Source organism: Oreochromis aureus, unplaced genomic scaffold (genome assembly GCF_013358895.1).
Source record: "Oreochromis aureus strain Israel breed Guangdong unplaced genomic scaffold, ZZ_aureus HiC_scaffold_59, whole genome shotgun sequence".
Taxonomy (NCBI): Eukaryota; Metazoa; Chordata; class Actinopteri; order Cichliformes; family Cichlidae; genus Oreochromis; species Oreochromis aureus.
Window position 1 is genome coordinate 67,325 of NW_024108957.1, and position 22,676 is coordinate 90,000.

The window sequence follows — 22,676 nt, forward strand, 5'->3', positions numbered from 1 at the left end:
TGAGGAGCATTTCTCATGCTCCATATACTCCTCTTTCTTCAGTTTATATGTTACAGCCTGCGCTTTTCTCTCAAGAAGTTCCTCCTGTCTCATTTTTAAATTTTCCAAGTACCCTTCCTTAACAATGCCCCCTCCCGTATTTCTCAAAGCATAAATTTCCACTATCTCCTTTTGAATTACGACAAAATCTTTCTTTCGAGCTTTTGACCTCTCTGTACAATAATCAACAGTAAACTTTATTTTCTTTTTTATATCCTCCCACCAAGCCACATTATTACTGTATAAACTTTTCATCTCAGCCCAGATCGGGAAAATTTTTCGCAAAACCTTCCTTAAAAGCATATTCTACAAGAACATCATTATTAAACTTCCAATACCCCTTACCAAAATCTGGCCCAAGTATTTCTACCTCCACTACAACTGCATGATGATCTGTGAAAAAAACAGGTATTATTTCCCCGTCTATTATTCTACTTTTATTATCTACTAGAATATAATCCAACCTACTCCTCGCCCCCCTTGTATTTTCCCATGTATACCCCACTTGCTTTCCCAACAACTTCCCCACTGCATCAGTTAAGCCATATTTGGTTATAAAGGTCCTAAAAGGGAGGGAAAGCTGTTTCTTTTCCAAAGAGCAGTTAAAATCCCCTCCCACAATAATGGCTTTTCTAGTTAAAAAACAAGTATCCAGTTTTGAAAAGAGGTCCTTGTGTTGCCCAGGTTCCACTTGTGCATATACATTAATTATTCGACATTGAGACCCTTCTTTTTCCATATCCACCACCATTACTCTTCCTTGCATTACAGTAAAGCTCTCCACTATCCGTATTTCTTTGGACCCACATAATACCCTGACCCCAGATCCGTGTACCCTCCCAATACTCCAACGTGCCCCCCCGCCATTCCTCAGAAAACAAAACAACATCCCTCTCGTCTCTCAGATGAACTTCTGAACCAAACAAATATCAAAGTAACAACTTAGCAAAAATTCAAAGACGATTTTCCTTTTCTGGGCATTTCTCAGCCCTCTAACATTCAACGTAATTATTTTTAGTTTTCCCATACCGAAACAAAAAACAAAGAAAAAATAAATAATAAAAATGAATAAAATTTCCTATAAAGTAAACACCGTCTCTATTTTCTTTTAGCTTGCAAGGATCCGGTCACCAAACAAAAAGTACACCTTCATGATTCACGTTACCTCCTTTCTTAAAATTTTTAACTAACCACATTAGCATGTGACAGAAGAGTTGTTATAAAAGAGTCCTCCAACTTTTCATCGCTCTCGCCTTCCTCCTCCAAGTCTCCATCACTTATTAAGTCACTTAGGGGGGTATGCATGCATTCAGTTTGAGTTCCCCTCAGCACATAACCCTCTGCATTTCCACTTTCCCCCGGCTCCTCCTCCCTAATTCCCTGATCACTCTGCTTGCCATCTTCCGGGGAGACGACTGGACTCACCTTTCTTCTTCTTTTTGCTGTTTTCCTCCGTGGTTTTCCAACCACTTCCCAACACTGCTGGGGTTCGTCCCCTTGCTGTAATTTCTTTTCATCCTTGTCGGGTCCCCTTTCTCCCTTCTCCTCATGTCGCTCCGACTCCTCCACACCTTCCACCTTGTCATCATCAGCCTGATTTTCCACACCTGTTGGCGGCTCCAAACACTTTGTTCCTTCTCCAGGGTCTCTTTCCTCTTCACTGCGTTTTCTTTCTATGGGTCCAGCCTTCACCACCGCTGCACAAGGCCTCGGCTTGGTACAGTCTCTTGCTATGTGTGCTTCTGAATCACATAAATGACATCTCTTGGGCTCCTTACAGTCCCTTGTAGTGTGCCCCATATTGTTGCAACTTCTGCACCTCACCTGGTCACACTGTTCCGCCTCATGTCCCGTACTCCCACATCTCCTGCATGCCTGCGGCTGCCCTGCATACACAAGGAAGCCTCTGTCCGCACCAATGGAGAAAACTGCGGGCGGGTGACGGTAGCCATCCTCGCTGTTTTTGTCCATTTCCAGCTTAATATGGAATTGTCTTTTCCCGGTCCATATGCCCAGGCCATCTTTTATCTTGCGTACCCCAGGGAGTACGGTGACATATCTCCCCAAAAAGTACCTTATGGTTTCTTCCGTGACCCAAGGGTTATACATGTGTACCATTAGTATTCTGTAGTCGTTTCAATACAAAAGAGTCACCATATATCTCCGTAGCGCTCCATCTTCCTCTGCAATACACTTTCTCCTTACTTCCTCCGCCTGGTCATTTGTGGAAAAGGTCACGTCATAGTGCTTACTAGCAGTACTTTGTTGCAAGCAGTATCTCTCTTCCGGTTGTATCTTCAAAACGTCGAAAAGAATTCTTCGTCCTACGGTTATTCTGTCGTGGAAGTGGGCATCTTTCTCCATGAGCTCAAATCTAAACGTATTTCTTGTTCCAGTTGTCCTGGTATCCCTCTCAGTAAAACTGGCCGACGCCGTCACCATCTTTCTTTGCTTCTCGGAGATCTGATAAGAACAGATTTTTTTTTATTTTTTTATTTTTTTATTTACTTTCAAAAACATTCTCATGGTTACATTTTACATTTCACGTTCTCGTAAATCATAACATATCATTTTCCAAATCAATAACAGACCTTCATTCCAGTAAACCTAATTAAACATCATAAAGAAAACCAATAATCGAAGAAAATAGACCCCAAAAAGAAATACCCGAACCCAAAAACAATCACATTTCTATAACCTCACTCCATTATCTCCTACCACCTTTTTTTTGGTGGTTTTGAAAAAATTAATTTCCACCTATCCTTTATTGTATCAATTCCCCATCTTTCTAATTCAAACCAGTATATACTTTCGATTTCTTTTTCTATTACCCTGCATGTCCCTATCTCCCTCCATTTGTATGCTCCAGTCATTTGTCCCTGTCTTGCTTTCCATAATTGAAGTTTTACAATTGATATCAACATACAGATTATTTTCTTTTGTTCTTTTCCCACCCCTTTAACCCCAAAAGATGTGATTTCATCATATGTAACATTCTTCAAACACTTGTAACTGTCTTTCACCCCTTCCCACACCTTTTTTGCGTAATCACATCCCCACAATACATGTTCAATTGTTTCATCTTCCATACAATTTTCCCTTGGACAATCTTTATACTTCCCCAACTTATGGGCATGCATCGTGGCTCTAACAGGTAACCTTCTAAGCAAATGCATCCAATTAAAGTCTTTAAGTCCGTTCCTGAAACTTGTCCTGAGCCCGCGTCCACACTTCAGGGTTCACCATTACTGGATTGACCTTGAGTTTCTGTACCAACTTCCTGTATAATAACTTATGGTTTGTTGCTATGTCCTCATCCTTGCATTCCGTATATCTCCCTCCCCACTTAACCATTCGCTGATAGTACTCCGGCCTAGTCTCAGCTTTAGGGCCTTTATTATCCCACCCTATTAAAAAGCGATGTGGTATAGACAGCCATAGCCATATCAGAATTTGGCATTTGTGTATATATTTCTTTTTCAAAAGTATGCATACATTGCTGTAAAATATTGCGTCCAGCTTCAAGGGAACATTGGGCACATCCCTCCCACCATCTGAAATCTCCTGATACATTAACGCCCTTTTCACATATTCATAGCCCCCCCATATGAACTTGAATATTCCCTTCATCAATTGTTTGATATATGTTTAAGATGGCGGCGCGCACAGACGCAGCGGCTCACTGCTCCTCACGTTCGGTGTTTTGTTTTTTACTTTTTCTACGTGTATCTGTGTGGATGTGTGTGTTTTTTATTATTATACAACGAGTAGAGTCCACTTACAGTCGTCAGGACCTTCTGAGTTTGGGATTACGCTGTGCAAGGAGCATTACATCGGACTACCACCATTTTCACGGCATTCGGAGGACATAATAAAAGCTCCAGGGTCTCCGTGGTTGGTTCTTCCCAGCGGCAAGACAAAGAGGAAACGTAAACAAAGGAGGCAAAGCGTGGCTGCAGGGCGGGCCCACTAGCACGGCTAAAGAAACAGCCATTTAAGCCACCGCTTCGAGTATTTTCCTCTCTAACGTCAGGTCCATAACCAACAAAATCGACGAACTGAGATTACAGATTGCAATCAACAAGTGTGTGCGGGACAGCAGCATAATATTACTCACAGAGACTTGGCTGCAGCCATCAATTCCGGTCTCGGCTATTGAGCTAGCAGGCTACACGGTCCACCGTCACGACAGGAACGGCCACTCCGGTAAGATCAAAGGAGGGGGTTTATGCATCTACACCAATGACAGCTGGTGCAAAAACACAAAGACTGTAGACAGCCATTGTTCCCCGGATTTGGAATATTTGACTGTGAAGTGCAGACCCGTCTACCTACCTCGCGAGTTTACTGTTGTCATGGTAACGGCCGTGTATGTACCACCCGATGCTAATGCTAACTCGGCCATGGAGGAGCTGCACAAGACAATAAGCAACCAGCAGAACTCCCATCCAAACGCAGTGCACATTATAGCGGGGACTTCAACCATGCTGATTTAAGGTCAGTATTCCCCAGATTTGAACAGTATATTAAATGTGCAACCAGGGGGAAAAACACATTGGATAAAGCCTACAGCAACATCCAAAAAGGCTACAGAGCAACCCCTCTACCACATCTAGGTTTGTCAGACCACATGTCCATGCTGCTGATCCTGCATACACTCCTGTTAGGGAGAAGAGCCCCCCAGTCACAAAAACTGTGAAAACCTGGCCAGAAGGTGCATCACATCAGCTGCAGGACTGTTTTGAAAACACGGACTGGGCGTGTTTGAACATCAGGACCTCGAAGAGCACACAACATCAGTGCTCTCATATATTAACTTCTGTGTCAACAGCATCACTGTGGACAAACGTCTCCGGGTGTATTCAACCAGAAACCCTGGATGACTAAAGAGGTCCAGGTCCTGCTGAAGCAACGTGACGCGGCTTTTAGATCCGGTGATGGTGTGCAGTACAGTGCAGCCAGATCTGAGTTGAAAAGAGGCATCAGAGAGGCCAAGGTAGCGGCATACAAGAGAAGGATCGAAGACCACTTCAGCACCAACAACTCACGACAGGTATGGCAAGGAGTTCAGCACTTAACCAACTACAAACCTTGCAATACCACGTTGACTGAGGGCAATGCGGAGCTTGCGGAGAGCTGAACCACTTCTTCGCGCGCTTTGAGGTGAAGGGACCAGAGGCAGCAGCAGCAAAACATCGGACAGCAGCAGCAGCCCAAGCCTCATAGTGCAGGAATATGAGGTGAGGCGCACACTGAGGGCAGTGAACCCCAGGAAGGCCGCCGGACCAGATGGGGTAACCGCAAAGGTCCTAAAAGAGTGTGCAGACCAGCTGGCTGGGGTCTTCACTAAGATCTTCAACACTTCACTGTCCCAGTCCTGCATCCCACCGTGCCTTAAGTCAGCCACAATTGTCCCACTGCCAAAGTGTACTAACATTAGCAGCCTCAACGACTACCGACCAGTTGCTCTAACACCTGTTATAATGAAGTGCTTTGAGAAACTGGTCCGACGTCACATCATGTCCTGCCTGCCACCCACACTCGACCCACTCCAGTTCGCATACAGAGCTAACAGATCAACTGAAGATGCCATTGCTACAACGCTCCACACCACCATCTCACCTGGAAGTGCAGGGCCGTTACGCCAGGCTGCTCTTTGTTGACTTTAGCTCTGCTTTCAACACGATACTCCCGGACAGACTAATAGTTAAACTGCTGGAAATCGGACTTCCTTCTACCACCTGCCGCTGGATCAGAGACTTCCTGTCAGACCGTGTACAGAGAGTTAGAGTGGGGCCTCATCTTTCCTCAGCCCTCAGCCTCAACACCGGCTCTCCACAAGGCTGTGTACTGAGTCCCCTACTGTACACTCTGTACACACATGACTGTGTTAGTACCCACCCAGACAACGCAGTCATCAAGTTTGCAGATGATACCACCGTGGTGGGGCTCATCTCAGGGGAGATGAGACGGCGTGCACAGAGCTGAAGTTCAGAGGCTGTCAGATTGGTGTGTAGATAACAACCTGGACCTCAATACCACCAAGACAAAAGAACTGGTAGTTGACTTCAGAAGGAGGAAGTCCGAGCTGCAGCCTATCAGCATCAACGGGAGTGCGTGGAAAGGGTCTCCAGTTTCAAGTTTCTGGGTGTGCACATAGACACAGACCTCCAATGGAGCTCTAACACCTCTGCGGTCTTAAAGAAGGCCCAACAGCGTCTCCACTTTCTGAGAATCCTCAGAAAAATGGACCTGAAGAAGGAGCTGCTGACCGTCTTCTACCGCTGCTCCATTGAAAGTGTGCTGACATATTGCATCGGTGTATGGTTCTCCAGCTGCACCACAGCACACAGAAAGGCACTCAGAGGGTCATCAATATGGCCCAAAAATCATTGGACATCCTCTTCCCTCCTGAAGGACCTGTACAGCACTCGCTGTCTCAAGAGGGCACGCAGCATCCTACGAGACTGTACACACCCAGGACACCGGGTGTTTAGCTGCTGCCGTCTGGCAGGAGGTTCAGGCTGCTGAGGTCCCGAACAAACAGACTCAAGGACAGCTTTTTACAATAGGGCAATAGCCTAATCAATGCAAATAGCTGACCTGATTGGCTACCTGCCTGGACTTTTTTTAGGGGAGGTAACAATGTTTAAAACAATAACAATAATAATATTTATATTTATAACAAGGTGCAATAATAATTAATGTGCAATAATAACAGTGTGCAATACACATAACACTTATTCTTCTTTTTATTTCTAAGTTAATATACTGTGTTGTGTTGTTTGTGTTGCGTTGTGATGTGTCATATCGTGTCGTGTTGTGTTATATGTAGTGCCGGCGTGGGACAGTTTTTCCAATTTCATTGTACTACTGTACTATGTATGACTGTGCAATGACAATAAAGAATTATCTTATCTTATCTTATCTTATCTTAATTGAGCTCTGTACCTCTGAGGCATCGGAAACACATAAGCCACGTGCAACAACTTTGGCAATATGTCGGCTTTTACAACCAACGCTTTCCCTGATATGGAAAGTTTCCTTGTCTTCCATAATCCCAGTTTTTTTTCTACTGCCGCCATCTTCTTTTTCCAATTACAGATTCCGTCCCCCTCCCCATTCCCAAAGGAGATTCCTAATACGTCCGTGGGGCCTTCGCACAGCGTAAAGTCACACATCTTATCCTTCCTCTCCTCCCACTTTCCAATGTATGTATACCTAGTCTTCTCCTTGTTTATTCTCGATCCAGTTGCTTTTTCGTAATCATGTAGGATATCTATTACTCCCCTTAAACTTTCATCATCTGCCAAGTATAAAATTGTATCATCCGCATATTGTGATATTTTTAAGCTCTCGCCCCGGGGCAACGTTACCCCTTTAACGACCTGACTCCCCCTTATAGCACAGGCCAGGGGTTCCGCGTATAAAACAAACAACACCACCGATAGCGGGCACCCTTGCAGCAACCCCCTTGTTTGTTGTACTTTATCCGTTAAATGCCCATTAATTTTAATTTTTGAGTTTATGCCCGTATATGAAACCTTTATCCATTTTGTAAAAGTTCCTCCTAGGCCCAACCCCTCTGTAACCTTCCACAAAAATGCGTGGTCTACTCTATCGAAGGCTTTCTGCTGGTCCAGACTTACACATATTGCAGCAATGTTTCTTTCCTTTACATATGTGAGTACATCCCTATGTAAGAGCAAATTCCATGTGATTTGCCTGCCCTGCACCCCGCATGTTTGATCCATTTCCACTATGTGTGACGCCTGTAATTGTCCAATTGGCTCTGATTTCCTTTCTTGAAGAGCATGGTTACCACTCCTGTTTTCATGCTCTCCGACATCTCCTCTCTCCATGATTTCCTTAAAAACCTCTAAAAGGTGGTTCCCCACCATGTCCCAAAACGCAACATAAAATTCTTTCGTTAGGCCATCTATGCCTGGTACCTTATTGGCCTTCATTGCCGTAACAGCATTGTACATCTCCCCTAACGTCAATACCCCCCCCAAATCCCGTTTTTTTTCCTCAGGTAACCTCCTCCTTAGAGATCTTAGAAACCTCTCCCCTTTCTTCTCATCCATCTTCTCCTCTGTAAACAATTTTCCATAATGTTCTTCCACCGTTCTTAACAAATTAACTTTCCCCCTTATCATCTTTCCATCCCTCTCCAGTTCCATTATCACACCTCTCTTATCCCTAGTCTTCATTTTGCTGAAAAAGTATGAGGAGCATTTCTCATACTCCATATACTCCTCCTGTTTTAATTTAAATGTTTCGGTCCTCGCTTTTCTCTCAAGTAATTCCTCTTGTCTCATTTTTAAATTTTCCAGGTATCCTTCCTTTTTAATTTCCCTTCCCCTATTTTTCATAACATAGATTTTTCCTATCTCCTTTTGTATTGTATCAAACTCCTTCTTTCGAAGTTTTGACCTCTCTGTACAATACAGGGAGTGCAGAATTATTAGGCAAGTTGTATTTTTGAGGAATAATTTTATTATTGAACAACAACCATGTTCTCAATGAACCCAAAAAACTCATTAATATCACAGCTGAATGTTTTTGGAAGTAGTTTTTAGTTTGTTTTTAGTTTTAGCTATTTTAGGGGATATCTGTGTGTGCAGGTGACTATTACTGTGCATAATTATTAGGCAACTTAACAAAAACAAATATATACCCATTTCAATTATTTATTTTTTTACCAGTGAAACCAATATAACATCTCCACATTCACAAATATACATTTCTGACATTCAAAAACAAAACAAAAACAAATCAGCGACCAATATAGCCACCTTTCTTTGCAAGGACACTCAAAAGCCTGCCATCCATGGATTCTGTCAGTGTTTTGATCTGTTCACCATCAACATTGCGTGCAGCAAACCACAGCCTCCCAGACACTGTTCAGAGAGGTGTACTGTTTTCCCTCCTTGTAAATCTCACATTTGATGATGGACCACAGGTTCTCAATGGGGTTCAGATCAGGTGAACAAGGAGGCCATGTCATTAGTTTTTCTTCTTTTATAACCTTTCTTGCCAGCCACGCTGTGGAGTACTTGGACGCGCGGTGATGGAGCATTGTCCTGCATGAAAATCATGTTTTTCTTGAAGGATGCAGACTTCTTCCTGTACCACTGCTTGAAGAAGGTGTCTTCCAGAAACTGGCAGTGGGACTGGGAGTTGAGCTTGACTCCATCCTCAACCCGAAAAGGCCCCACAAGCTCATCTTTGATGATACCAGCCCAAACCAGTACTCCACCTCCACCTTGCTGGTGTCTGAGTCGGACTGGAGCTCTCTGCCCTTTACCAATCCAGCCACGGGCCCATCCATCTGGCCCATCAAGACTCATTCTCATTTCATCAGTCCATAAAACCTTAGAAAAATCAGTCTTGAGCTATTTCTTGGCCCAGTCTTGACGTTTCAGCTTGTGTGTTGTTCAGTGGTGGTCGTCTTTCAGCCTTTCTTACCTTGGCCATGTCTCTGAGTATTGCACACCTTGTGCTTTTGGGCACTCCAGTGATGTTGCAGCTCTGAAATATGGCCAAACTGGTGGCAAGTGGCATCTTGGCAGCTGCACGCTTGACTTTTCTCAGTTCATGGGCAGTTATTTTGCGCCTTGGTTTTTCCACACGCGTCTTGCGACCCTGTTGACTATTTTGAATGAAACGCTTGATTGTTCGATGATCACGCTTCAGAAGCTTTGCAATTTTAAGACTGCTGCATCCCTCTGCAAGATATCTCACTATTTTTGACTTTTCTGAGCCTGTCAAGTCCTTCTTTTGACCCATTTTGCCAAAGGAAAGGAAGTTGCCTAATAATTATGCACACCTGATATAGGGTGTTGATGTCATTAGACCACACCCCTTCTCATTACAGAGATGCACATCACCTAATATGCTTAATTGGTAGTAGGCTTTTGAGCCTATACAGCTTGGAGTAAGACAACATGCATGAAGAGGATGATGTGGACAAAATACTCATTTGCCTAATAATTCTGCACTCCCTGTATTCTATCGTAAACTTTTTTATTTTTTTCTTTATATCCTCCCACCAAGCCACATTATTTCTATATAAACTTTTCATCTCAACCCAGATCGGGAAGATTTTCATAAAGCCTTCCCTAAAAGCTTTCTCTGCAAGAACGTCATTATTAAACTTCCAGTACCCTTTTCCAAAATCAGGCCCTGCTATCTCTAGCTCCACGTCAACCGCATGGTAGTCTGTAAAGAGGGCCGGTATTGTTTTTCCCCTTATTATTTTACACTTTTTTTCTACTAAGATGTAGTCTAACCTACTCTTCACCCCCCTTGTATTTTCCCAAGTATACCCTACTTGCTTCCCCAGTATCTTCCCCATGACATCGATTAAGCCATATTTTTTAATAAAAGTCTTAAAGGGAGGGAGAACTTTTCCCTTTCCAAAGAGCAGTTAAAATCCCCTCCCACAATTATAGCTTTCCTGGCTAGAAAGCAAGTATCCATATTTAGAAAGAGGTCCTTTCGTAGCCCAGGGGTCCGTTCTTCGTACCTCGCTTACTACATCCAAGATCAAATAACACATCCAAGATCAAATCATCGCGCCAGCTTTGAGCTCGCTAATCCGGTTCTCCGAACACACCTGTTGTTGACGATTAGTATAGCTGGATGAAGTAATCTGAGATCACTGGGTGGCTTAAAAGGGGCTATGCATCGATAGTAGAAACATTGATCGGCAACCCTTTGATTGGTTGGCGAAGATGTCGAAGGAGCGCGCTCAGTATTTTTCGGCAGCAGAGCAAGAACTCTTGATTGAGTGATATCAGGAGTTTCAGAGTTTAATTAAAACGCAAGGGAACACTGCAAAGGCTGCAAAAGCAAGGAGAGAGGGCTGGCAGAAAGTTGCTGACAAATTAAACTCGTAAGTAATTTATTATATTATATTACGTTATATCCTCTTTCACATTAGAGCCACAACAGGACCCACTAGAACATGGGAACAAGTAAAAGTGAAATATAAGAATATTCTACAGAATGGTAATATTTATCACTTATATTGCTTTTAGTCTCTTGAAAAGAGACCCTGAAATAATCTGTTTGTTTGTTTATAACAGCAACCAAGAAAAGGGCAGAGCAAATAAAGACAGGTGGTGGTCCTGCACCCCCTCGTCACACCCCGGCTTTTTGTACTGTGACATTTATTGACATTGTGGGTTTTTTGTGTGTGTAGTTTTACATAACACTCCATCACTTTTACCTGTTCCCATGCAAGGGTGACTGAAGCATGCACAGTAAGTTGGGAGATATATATATATATATATATATATATATATATATATATATATATATATATATATATAGAGAGAGAGAGAGAGAGAGAGAGAGAGAGAGAGAGAGTGTTATAAATAATACCCTCACGGGAAAATCGATATCTCTCTATGAGCACACCGTCGCGCTGAGCTAAAGGATCCTGTCTATCCCGCAATATCCGCTGAATTCTGTAAACTCTCCTTATCAATCTTGCACCTTCCTTGCTCAAGCGTACAAACGGACAGGACATGGCTGCGACAGACTTCCCAAATCCACCTTCGCTTTTATAGCCGTGGTCTCTCATCTTGATTACACGAAGTGTTTTACTATTACTACTCTAAAATATGAATTACATCTGAAATAATCAAATACATGAAATAGAATGATTACTAGTACATTTCCCTTTTTTTAGGAAATGACCTGTATGTATCTGTATGAAATCAATAAAAGAATCAAATGCTGCATTATCTTTAGTTACATTGCTAATATTTATTTATGGCAAAACAGTGGAGAAATATCGCTGTTGCTTTCATATAAATGAAGCGGACATACCTGAGTGGCCGCGATCTAATCCTGTTTACATAAAGTAAGCCTGCTCCCAAGCAGGTTTACGCTTACGGATCTGTTGCTATGACAGCAAGTCCCGGATGAGCTTCGGAGAACCAAACGATCCAAGATCACGCGAAATCGTCAACAATCAAATCCAGCTAACTTACTTAGCGAGGTACGAAGAACGGACCCCAGGTTCCACCTGTGCGTATACATTTATTATTCGACATTGAGTCCCATTTTTATCAATATCCACCACCATTACCCTTCCTTGTATTACAGTAAAATTCTCAATTATCCATATATCTTTATTCCCGCATAACACCCCAACTCCAGACCCGTGTACCCCCCCAATGCTCCAAAGAGCTTCCCCTCCCCTCCATTCCTCAGTAAACAAAACAACATCCCTCTCGTCCCCCAAGTGAGCCTCCTGAACCAAACAAACGTCAAAATTATGGCTCAACAAATATTCAAAAACAATTTTTCTCTTTCGGGCACTTTTTAGCCCCCTGACATTCAAGGTAATTATCCGTAGTTTTCCCATAACAAAAACAAAAAGCAAATAGGACACACAGAGCAAAGAAAAAGAAGATAAAAAGGAAGAAGAAAAAACAAAACAAAACAAAGAGTCTCATGCTTTATTTTACCTACTCTCTTAAATTCTCTAACTATCCATATTAACATGTGACAGGAGGGCTTTTATAAAAGAGTCCTCTGACTTTCCTTCACTCTCACCTTCCTCTTCCATATCTCCATCACTTGTCCCGTCGCTTGGGGGGGTATGCATGCACTCAGTCTGTGTCCCCCTTAACACAAAACCCTCCGCATTTCCGCCTTCCTCGAACACCTCCTCCCTAGTATCCTGTTCACTTTTCTTACTATCTTCGGAGAGGGCGGCTGAACTCACCTTTCTCCTCCTTTTAGCAGTCTTCCTCCGTGGTTTTGCTACCACTTCCCAATGTTGCTGGGATTCCTCCCGCTGCTGCAATTTCTCACCACCTTGCTCAAAAATCCTCTCTCCCTTCTCCTCCCATTGCTCCGACCCCTCCTCCACATCTTCCACTTTGTCCTCATCAGTCTGATTTCCAGCAGCTGGTGGCGGCTCCTGGGGCCTTGTTCCTTCACCAATATCTCTTTCCTCTTCACTGCGTTTTTCCTCAGCAAGTCCAGTCTTTGCCATGGCTGCATAGGGCCGCAGCTTAGTACAATCTCTCGCCATATGCGCCTCCGAGTCGCATAGGTGGCATCTCCTAGGCTCCCTGCAGTCCCTCGTAATATGTCCAATCTTGCCGCAACTCCTACACCTCACCTGGTCGCATTTTTCAGCGTCATGTCCAGTACTCCCACATTTCCGACATGCCTGAGGCTGCATAGACAAGGAAGCCTCTATCCGTGCCGATAGAAAAAACTGCTGGTGGGTGACAATATCCATCGTCACTATCCATGTCTGCCCGCGATTTGATGCGGAATTGTCTCTTTCCGGTCCATATGCCTAGACCGTCCTTTATTTTGCGTACTCCCGGGAGAACGTCAACGCATCTCCCTAGAAAGTACCGAATAGTCTCCTCCGTGACCCAGGGGTTGTACATATGTATTGTTAAAATTCTGTAGTCATTATGGTACAAAGGGGTCACTGTGTATCTCCGCAGCTCTTCATCTTCCGCTAAAATACACTTCCTTCTCACTTCTTCTGCGTATTCTCCTGTTGAAAAAGTCACATCGTAGTGCTTACTTGCGGTGCTCTGTTGTAGGCAGTATATTTCCTCCGGCTGTATCTTCAGGGCTTCGTAGAGGATCTTACGTCCAAAGGTTATTCTGTCATGAAGTTGGGAGTCTTTCTCCAGTAGTTCAAATTTCAAAGTATTTCTTGTTCCAGATATTCTTGCATCTCTCTCGGAGAAACTGGCCGATGCCGTCGCCATCTTTCTTTGCTTCCCGCCTGAACTGATAAGAACAGATTTTTTTTTCCCTTTATTTTGTACATGAGTCATTTCCATGCTTACATTCCACATTTTACATTTCTTGTGCATCATAACATAATACATTCCTAGTCAATATCACATTTTACTTAATCGTTACACCCAACAAAACATCATGTAGGGGGAGGCATCAGCCAACCCCCCAAAAGATAATCAACAACCTAGGAACACACACAATCTTTAAATACTCTTTCTATCTCTTACCACCTTTTTCTAGGTGGCTTTGGGAAAATTGCTTTCCACCTATCCTTAATTGTATCGCTTCCCCATTTTTCCAGTTCGAACCAGTATATGTTTTCGATTTCTTTCTCTATTGCCCTGCGTGTTCCTATTTCGCTCCATTTATATGTCCCAGTTATATACCCCTGCCCTGCTTTCCATAATTTAAGTTTTACAATTGATACTAATGTGCAAAGAGTTTTATTCTGTTGTTTTCCCAAAGCTTTAAAATCAAATGATATAATCTCATTATATGTCACATTTCTCAAGCACTCAAAGCGTTCTTTCACCCCCTTCCACACCTTTTTTGCATAATCACATTTCCAGAGTACATGATCGATCGTTCCTTCCTCCATGCAGTTCTTTCTGGGGCAATCCTTCTGTTTCCCCAGGTTATGGGCATACATAGTAGTCCTGACCGGCAGTCTCTTATGCAGCTGTAACCAGTTAAAGTCCTTCAGCCCATTCCTCAATGATTGTACTGTACCCACACTTCAGGTCTCACTATCGTTAATTCGACATTTAATTTCTGTACCAAACTCTTGTATAGCAACTTATGATTTGTCACTACCTCCGCATCCTTACATTCCTGATGTCCCCCCCCCCACTTGACCATACGCTGATAGTACTCAGGCCTGTCCTCGGCTTTGGGACCCTTATTATCCCACCCGATTAAAAAACGGAATGGTACCGACAGCCAAAACCACAATAGGGTTTGGCATTTATGCATAAATGTCCTTTTCAAAAGTGTACATACATTACTATAGAATATTGCATCCAATTTCAGGGGAATGTTTGGCACATCCCTCCCACCATCTGATATTTCTTGATACATTAAAGTCCTCTTCACATATTCATAACTCCCCCATATGAACTTAAATATTCCCCTCATCAATTGTGCTCTATACAAACGCGGCAGCGGAAACACATAAGCCAAGTATAACAATTTTGGCAGTATATCGGCCTTTATGACCAACACTTTTCCCGATACAGAAAGTTTCCTTGCCCTCCATAATCCCATTTTCTTCTCGACAGCCGCCATCTTATGTCTCCAGTTTTGAAACGCATCCCAGTTCCCAAAGGAAATCCCCAATACCTCCATAGGACCGTCACACAACATAAAATCACATATTTGGTCCTTTCTCCCCTCCCACTTTCCAAGGTATTTATACTTGGACTTTTCCTTATTTATTTTAGATCCAGTTGCCTTCTCGTAGTCTTGTATAATTTTGATCACCTCTCTTAAGCTGTTGTCATCTGCCAAGTACAAAATCGTATCATCTGCGTATTATGATATTTTTAATATCTCGCCCCGGGGCAGCATTATCCCTTTAATAATCTGGCAGAACAGATTTTTTCTTTCGAAAAGTTTTTTATTGGCACTCAAACATAAAAACCAAACACAGTCATCTCATAAAATTCAATTTCTACCTAGTTCAAAAGATTGATTTTAAAAAGGGGCCTGTGCAGGAGCAATGTGGCTCTCTTTTAAAAACAGTTTTAGAACCCATCCCATCCTTTCAAACTGTCCTGGTGCTCAGAGGGGATCCCCACCCCTTTGCTCCTTCCCACCTTCCTCTCCCGGAGAGCCAGGCCGCTGCTGCTTTGACCTTACTGTGTGTGGCACCGACTCCTCCGTCCGAATGGGCACAGAGGCGATTCTTCTTTGTGGCTGCTTCCTAGGCTTGCCGCTTGCAGCACAGATCTCTTTGATTGTTGCTGCTGCCATTCAGAGAGCAGCCACGGGGGGGATCTGCATGTGCTTTCTTACCAGCAAGTTCCTGGAGGTCCAAATGGCGTCTTTGATGGCGGCGAGAGTAAGCCACTGCTTCTCAAAGTCTTTCCTTTGTGCTTTTGTTCCCTGGCTCACCCCATAGAGCACTAGCTGTGCTGTTAGGACCTCCCTTGCTGGTAAGTACGGGAATTGCGAGGAGCCGGCCTTTGCCCACTGGTCTACGGCAGCGCTGCACTCCCAGAGCAGGTGCCTCATCGACTCAGGCGCGCCACAACCAGGTCGGGGACACATGGATGTTGCAGACATGCCCCGGGAGTGCATGACGGACCTGACTGGGAGAATCCCATGGGCCACCATCCAGGACAGATCCCGGAGTTTGTTCGAAAGAATGGGATGGTTCACCAAGCGCCACATATCTGTGGCCTCTCCGATTGAGAGGCCGCGCACTGGAGTCACAGATTCTCTCTCCTGCACAACAGAAATAAGAGACCGGTGATTAGTTAAAATGTTCAAGTCTTCATTTTCCAAATTAAAAAAAACTAAAAACGACTTTAACTCCGCATAGGCTGGAGGGAGGCTAAAAGAGACGGGTACTTTAAGATCCACTGGTATCAGTTTCTTCTGTCTTAAGTAGCTCCCCATCCAAAATCTGACCCACGCCTGTGTTTTGGAGTTACTGGAACGGGCCGTAGCCTGCCTCATGTGGCTGCTGGTATAGAGACTTCCTACAAACAAATACAAGTCTGAAGAAAATGAAAGAGAATGGAGGAAAAGGGGTTCCAAAGTCTTTCCCATTTAGAACCCCATAAAAAATAAAAAATGGCCCGTTCCAGTTCTAAAAGCACTTTTCTGGGTGGGATAAAAACTGAGCTGACTAATAAAAGCAGGGGTAAAACCACTGCTTTGATGATTAAAACCTTGCCCTCCAAAGTCAACGTTCTCAGTCCCCAGTACCCCAGTACCCCAGTACCCCAGTCGTTGCTTCGCTTTCCCTATAATGTCAGGCCAGTTGGTCTTTCCTTCTCCTTCCTTGTCAAACTTAATCCCTAAAATCCTCTGGTCGTTTTGTGTAACATTCATCTCAAGTCCGGTCAACTCTGTAGCCCCCCATGGTCCATAAAATTGTGCCTGAGTCTTATTCTTGTTAAGCTTTGAAGCTGAAGCCTTCCCAAACCAGTCAGTTACGTCAAAAGTCCTTTTTACTGACGAGAGGTCTGTACATAAAATATTGATGTCATCCATGTACAGAACACATTTTGTTGTAATGAATGTAGCCTCTGTTGTCCCCCAGAACTATCATGGATGGGAGATGTTTCGGGCCCTGAAACCCATGGGGGTCTTCCCATTGTTGTATGGGGACCTTCCATGCGCAGTTCCAGATTCCATCTACATCCCTCACCTTCATAGCCTGGCCTTTCACAGTGCAGTATCTTCCCAGCCACAAGCAAATGTCTTCAGCATTAACAGTTTCATTGAACATTCTAACAATCACCGTTTTCAAGGTGTTGTCAGTCACTTTCTCAATGTTAAATGCTTCAAATTGAGGTTTCACATTCTCTTACCTTATCCAAAAATCTTTTTGCAATGCGCTTGAACAAAAACTCACGTCAAATCCTTTGTTGAAAGGGAGGGTCAAGATACAGTTCAGGTCATGTGGTGAAAACTTCAGCGCTTGCTGAATCATCTTCCTGGAAAAGTCCAATCTAGATATCTTTGGCAATTCTCCTAATTTTTCATTTAAGATAAAACGCACACTGTGGTGCCTCCGCATGCCGGCATGGTTGGCCGCCATGGTGGAGGCACCACAAGCTAGCAAGGCTAACAAGTGTCCTTAAAACAGTAAAAGATTAGAACAAAACAAAAAATACTTTTTAAAACACAACTACTAACGAAACTTCCCTTTAAAAATGGGAGAAAGCAATGTTTTAGCTACTGCAAGCTAAAACACCTATTCCCAAAGGCAAAAAGAAGAAAAAAAAAAAAATATATATATATATATATATATATATATATATATATATATATATATATATATACAAAAACACCCAGCACGCCCCTCGCGGGCGGTTTATCCTTCAAGCTCGGGTCCTCTACCAGAGGCCTGGGAGCTTGAGGGTCCCATGCAGTATCTTAGCTGTTCCCAGGACTGCGCTCTTCTGGACAGAGATCTCCGATGTTGTTCCCGGGATCTGCTGGAGCCACTCACCTAGCTTGGGAGTCACCGCACCTAGTGCTCAGATTACCACTGGGACCACCGTTACCTTCACCCTCCACATCCTCTCGAGCTCTTCTCTGAGCCCTTGGTATTTCTCCAGCTTCTCGTGTTCCTTCTTTCTGATGTTGCTGTCATTCAAACCGCTACATCGATCACTACGGCCGCCTTCTTCTGTTTGTCTACCACCACTATGTCCGGTTGGTTAGCCACCACCATTTTGTCCATCTGCATCTGGAAGTCCCACAGGATCTTAGCTCGGTCATTCTCCACCACCCTTGGGGGCGTCTCCCATTTTGACCTCGGGACTTCCAGGTTATACTCGGCACAGATGTTCCTGTACACTATGCCGGCCACTTGGTTATGGCGCCCATGTATGCCTTGCCTGCTAGCATCTTGCACCCTGCTGTTATGTGCTGGATTGTCTCTGGGGCATCTTTACACAGCCTCCACCTGGGGTCTTGCCTGGTGTGATAGACCCCAGCCTCTATGGATCTTGTACTCAGAGCTTGTTCTTGTGCTGCCATGATTAGTGCCTCTGTGCTGTCTTTCAGTCCAGCTTTGTCCAGCCACTGGTAGGATTTCTGGATATCAGCCACCTCCTCTATCTGCCGGTGGTACATACCGTGCAGGGGCCTGTCCTTCCATGATGGTTCCTCGCCTTCCTCCTCTTTCTTGGGTTTCTGCTGCCTGAGGTATTCACTGAGTACGCTGTCAGTTGGGGCCATCTTCGTGATGTATTCGTGGATGTTTCTTGTCTCATCCTGGACTGTGGTGCTGACACTCACCAGTCCCGGCCCCCTTCCTTTAAGCTTAGCGTACAACCTCAGGGTGCTGGACTTGGGGTGAAACCCTCCATGCATGGTAAGGAGCTTTCTTGTCTTTATGTCAGTGGCTTCTATCTCCTCCTTTGGCCAGCCTATTACCCCAGCAGGGTACCTGATCACGGGCAGGGCGTGGGTGTTGATGGCCCGGATCTTGTTCTTACCGTTCAGCTGACTCCTCAGGACTTGCCTGACCCTCTGCAGGTACTTGGTGGTTGCAGCTTTCCTAGCGGCCTCTTCATGGTTCCCATTCGCCTCACGGGATCCCCAGGTACTTGTAACTGTCCTCTATGTCTGCAATGTTGCCTTCTGGTAGTTCAATTCCCTCGGTTCTGACTACCTTCCCTCTCTTTGTTACCATCCGACTACACTTCTCCAGTCCGAATCCACATTCCAATGTCATTGCTGTATAGCCTGGTAGTGTGTATCAGTGAGTCGATGTCTCGCTCACTCTTGGCATACAGCTTGATGTCATCCATGTACAGGAGGTGGCTGACAACCGCTCCGTTTCGTAGTCGGTATCCGTAGCCAGTCTTGTTAATGATCTCACTGAGGGGGTTCAGGCCTATACAGAACAGCAGTGGGGACAGGGCATCTCCTTGGTAGATCCCGCACTTGATGGTGACTTGTGCTATGGGCTTGGAGTTGGCCTCTAGTGTTGTACGCCACATCCCCATTGAGTTCCTGATGAAGGCTCTTAGGGTCCTGTTGATCTTGTACAATTCTAGGCATTCCAGGATCCAGCTGTGGGGCATTGAGTCATAGGCCTTCTTGTAATCAATCCAGGCAGTGCACAGGTTGGTCAGTCTGGTCTTGGAGTCTCGGCTGACTGTTCTGTCTACCAGTAGCTGGTGTTTTGCGCCTCTGGTATTCTTGCCAATCCCTTTCTGTGCCTGTTCATCTTAGCCGATATGATGCCTGACAGGAGCTTCCATGTGGTACTGAGGCAGGTTATTGGTCGGTAGTTGGATGGGACCGGTCCTTCTTGGGGTCCTTGGGGATCAGGACCGTCCGACCTTCGGTTAGCCATTCCGGTGTCTCTCGTTAACTAGCAGCTGGTTCATTTGTGCTGCCAGACGCTCGTGGAGTGCAGTCAGCTTCTTCAGCCAGTAGGCGTGAACCATGTCGGGCCCTGGTGCTGTCCAACTCTTCATACTGGAGACCCTTTCTTGGATATCTGCCACTGTGATGGTTACTGGACCATAGGTCGCTATGGTCTGCCCTCAGATCCACTAGCCACTGAGCATTGCCGTTATGGGTTGCGTCCTTCTCCCATATGCTCTTCCAGTATTGCTCCGCCTCCAGCCTTGGTGGTGCTGTTCTGTTATTGTTCCCTTGCCACTGAGAGTACACCTTTGCTGGTTCTGTGGAGAACAGCTGGTTTATTCTCCTGCCTTCTATCTCTGGTGTACCTCCTCAAGCGGCTGGCCAAGGCTGTGAGTCTTTGCTTGGCAGTTTCCAAGGCCTCAGGTATGGACAGCTTGCTGTATTTCTTATGCACCTTCTTTGTCGCGCCTTTCTGCAACTCCGTTAGTTGGCTAACCTCCCTCCGTGCTACTTTGATCTTGCCCTCTAGCCTCCTTCTCCATGGAGGGTACTGCCCCTTGTGGCTGTTCAACTTATAGCCAAGCATCTCAGTGATCACTGCTGCCGTAGTGTAGATCAGCTTGTTAGTGTCGGTAATATACATATATTAAAAAAAAAACACCAGCACGCCCCTGCGGGCGGTTTATCCTTCAAGCTCGGGTCCTCTACCAGAGGCCTGGGAGCTTGAGGGTCCTCAGCAGTATCTTAGCTGTTCCCAGGACTGCGCTCTTCTGGACAGAGATCTCCGATGTTGTTCCCGGGATCTGCTGGAGCCACTCGCCTAGCTTGGGAGTCACCGCACCTAGTGCTCCGATTACCACGGGGACCACCGTCACCTTCACCCTCCACATCCTCTCGAGCTCTTCTCTGAGCCCTTGGTATATATATATATATATATATATATATATATATATATATATATATATATATATATATATATATATATATATATATATATATATATATATATATATATGTATGTGGATACACCGTAATAAAATGGGAATGGTTGGTGATATAAAGTTACGTTGAAACCAAGCACATCATTGTTTTTCTTGTGACATTACCAATAAGTTTGATGTGTCACATGGCCCTCTTCCTATTGAAAAAACAAAAGTTGTATCCAAGATGGCTGACTTCTAAATGGCCACCATGGTCACCACCATCTTGAGGAGTTTGCCCCTCACATATACTAATGTGCCACAAACAGGACTTTAATATCACCAACCATTCCCATTTTATTACGGTGTATCCATATAAATGGCCCACCCTGTGTGTATATAAATATATATATATATATATATGTATATTAGGGGTGCAACAATACTCGTATCAACATTGAACCGTTCGATACAGTGCTTTCGGTTCGGTACGCATATGTATTGAACAATACAAAACGTTTAATTTATTTGATCAACTTTTCTTCTGACAATGCTTTCTGTGTTGAGCGTGTTACGGGTTCGAAATTGAGGATGAGAGTAAAACAATGATAGTCCAGAAAAGGTCGTTCAAACAATTGATTTTAATGAATGCACGCCCGGCGTGAGAGGTGCAAACTGCAAAACAGTTGTACATCTCTACCCAAAATACACTCTAGATTGCTTTTATAACATCAGGGTATTGTAACGCCTTCTTCATGCGTTTTACAAGTACATAACTTGCATGTACAGAACATTCATGTATTTTAAGAATTAAATGCAACATAGAGGTTCCTCCTTGTGGCATACTCTTCCGAATATGGTGATGACCTAAGGCCTTTGAGGTCACCATGGACTGGACATCCTTCCGTCACCTGTAACTAAGCAAACTCAAATACCACAAGAAGCTGAATACATTCAGGCCTTTGCTCAGCTACTATTTTACTGTAACAATATACTCAGCATATGAGTTATGATACATATATATTTAACTCAATCATTTTAAAGTAGTTATAACTGCACCTGTAATAAACATGTTAATATTTGATTAGGATAACCCCTATAATATAAATTATAACATAATGCCAGCAGCTTCAATAAACACTTTGATGAAATGATAATTCCTGCAATGATAAGATGATGGTTATGTAAAATAATCCCTGTAATTCCACAAGCGCTCAGTGGATCTGCGTTCGACTACTCTGCCTAGGCTGCACTGTCGAGTGCAGATCCACTGAGCGCAGCACAAGCTAGCAAGATAGAAGCTAAGCTCATTGCAACATGGCAATTGAGCCTCCCCCACCCTCATTCAGATCTGGCGTTTGGAACTATCTTGGTTTTCATGTGAAATATGACCCTGATGGTAAGCGCGTCATGGACAAAAGTAAAAGAGTATGTCGGATGTGCCATGCAATGCTCAATTGCTGGGAACTAGTGCGTTAGCGCAGTTAGCTTGTTAACGTGTTGACACCGTCCAGCCCCACGCACGGGGCGATCCGTGGTAACTCGTTAACGGAGATTTGCCGCGTTATGGCGTTAATGTCATTTTAACGAGATTAACGCCGACAGCACTAGTGGGAACACAACGAATATGACTGCACATTTACGCCGACATCATCCTAGTGCAAAGACAAGTGGAAGCAGACAAAAACAACAAGCACGCATGCTGCAAACTTTACCCGCGTCATTTAGACAGCCGTTAGCACATGATTCTCCTTATGGGGACCTGATATGTTTAATATGCTGCTGAGAATATACCCCAGAAGAAGGGTATAGTATAGCTTTTATTTTGGAAAGAGCCATTTCTCTGTAATAAACTCTCTTTTC